The sequence below is a fragment of the Carlito syrichta genome, unplaced genomic scaffold (genome assembly GCF_000164805.1).
Source record: "Carlito syrichta isolate Samal-C Ts95f unplaced genomic scaffold, Tarsius_syrichta-2.0.1 Scaffold212708, whole genome shotgun sequence".
In the NCBI taxonomy this organism is placed as follows: Eukaryota; Metazoa; Chordata; class Mammalia; order Primates; family Tarsiidae; genus Carlito; species Carlito syrichta.
Window position 1 is genome coordinate 8293 of NW_007156804.1, and position 2288 is coordinate 10580.

The window sequence follows — 2288 nt, forward strand, 5'->3', positions numbered from 1 at the left end:
AACATTCAAATACGTCTTTTTTAAAATTCTAGATTTTGTATGTTAGCAAATCTCTACATAATATGGCTGTGACCTGAGTTGTACAATTTCTTGCAGCAGGTGGAAAGACCTATCACAATCAGCTGATGAGTGCTGGAAGCTTCTCAAACGTGAGTGAGAATCATGATGAAATACAGATGGATGAGGGATCAGTCACTTTTTCTGTTTTTACTATTCCCTAGTCACTAAGTTGTAAATATTGTCATTGATCAAATATATTGATTTCATACTCTCTTCCATGTGTATTTTGCTATTTTTAAAAAAATTTTTGTGTCTCTGAAAGAAGTCCTGTGCTCTATAGGAAATGTATGTAGTTGGGGGAAAAAATGAATGAAGTTTACATTTGTAACAGTAAAGACTGTTTCAGTGATGCAGGGAATTTGGTCATTGGTAGAGATAATCTGAAGATTGAGTTAACAAAAATATACTGTACTTATTGGCTAAAAAATATATATAAGAATTATCATTTCCACTAGTGAACAGACTACGCAACTCATCTAAACCCTTTAAAACCTGATGCTTTGTAGATTAATCCTTGAATCTAGGTTTATGCAAGGTTTCAATTATTAGGTCCATTATTGATTCTCTGTGTTATTTTTATCAGATTTATTGGTTTGGGGTCTCAGTTCTTATGCTGGAAATGATAATAATAATATACAAGAATGAATAGTTTTGTCCTTTTTCTGGAGTCCTTACATTTTGCTTCTATGCCCGTCTCTCTCAGGAGGGACAGTTGATATCAAGAAAATAGATACAGTTCTGGGAAGCATGGGCCCCAGCCTCACACAAGAGTAACTCAAAGCTCTGATACAAAGTCTGCCAGTGGGTGGTAAGCATTTCAGCATACCGAACTCCTCAGTGGGACAGGAATTCACGTGTCTTTGCATAAAAACCTCCGAGGATGATTATTTGGAACCAAGAAGCCATTCAGAAAACCTAAAGGGAAAAAAAGACCTAAAATAAGAATCAGTCCTTCCTCCTATTATTCTCATCAAAGGCTCTCAGGCTTAATGACAGCAACTTTTTCCACTTGGAGCTAAGCTCAAGAAATTTTCTAGGTAGGTAAATAAAATAAAGCAGAAAAGTAAGAGGAGTATGAGGAGGGATGGAAATAGAATAGAATGAAAAAAAAATGAGGAAATTATAGCAGTGGGAAATCATAAGAATATCATCAAGAATCTTCTTAAGAGAATAATAATGGTTATAGTTTCCCAGTCATTCAAAATAGAAAGTTGGAAAGGAGTAGGTAGCAATACATGTGACTCTCTCTCCACCATGGATGGCAGCTACTACATGGGAGGACCATGGTGGCGGTCTGGAGCTACACCATATTTCTCCTATTCTTGAAACGTTATGGTTTCCCATATCTCTGGGCAAGTCTCCTTGCCTCATGCAAATATTCAGCAATGCTGAATCCCGCTTGAAAGATGGATGCATTGAGGCCTTTTCTGACTTTTCTGTTCATTTTTCAGAACTGACAAAGAACACATATGTCACTTTTGCTGGTATAGTTTGTTTAAGCTTGCCATTTTTCTGATCCCAGGAAATAGACTTGTGGCAGAAATTTGTATGTGGGAGGTTTGCTGGGAAAACTCTCAGGACAACATCTGTAAGAGTGTAAGGGCAGCACAGTTGGGCAGAGGCGGAAGTTGAACTTCAGTGCAATTGTCACAAGAAGGCTCAGTGGGTCTTGTGAGGGCTGGGCCTTTGTACCCTACATCAACCAGCCATCAGATTCAGGATGCTGTTCAGGAGGGAACATCACCTTAGGCCAGGTTGCTTTCCTCAGGAGAAGGCAATTCCCAGAGAGGAAGTAAGCAGTGAGCAGTCAACACTTTCAGCAACTGGTGGGGGGCAAAGGGGGGAGGTGGCCATCGTGGACTGAAGAGGAACAGAAGCCGCCATACAATTCTAGTAAAATAATGAGAAAAGTACATTTAGGTGTGGGACCAGCTTTACCTGAGGAGGTGATCTTGACTGAAGGAGTTCATCTGCATTTTTTATGATGGTAAAAAGGGAAAAGGAATAAAATTAAATGAGGGGATCTTTATGTTATTTGTGACTAAAGCAAGTGACAGAACATTTTTCTGGTGTTGCTTCTTCCTAGGGCTCATAAAAACAAATAACATTAAAATGGTTACAATTGTTGAAAGGTAAAAATTAATCAAATGAAAATAGTTGCTGGGTTCGGTGGCTCAGCCTGTAATCCCGCACCTTTGGGAGGCTGAGGTGAGTGGATTGCCTGAGCC

At 39.1% G+C, this 2288-nt stretch overlaps 1 long non-coding RNA gene across 1 annotated transcript; it reads right to left on the reverse strand.

The window, feature by feature from the left end:
- Window positions 1-621: 621 nt before the first annotated feature.
- On the reverse strand, window positions 622-1913 carry LOC110595006. Its single transcript, XR_002481560.1, has 2 exons — window positions 1805-1913; window positions 622-975 (listed from the first exon to the last, which is right to left on the reverse strand). It is a non-coding gene; the product is annotated as an uncharacterized LOC110595006 (long non-coding RNA).
- Window positions 1914-2288: the final 375 nt, after the last annotated feature.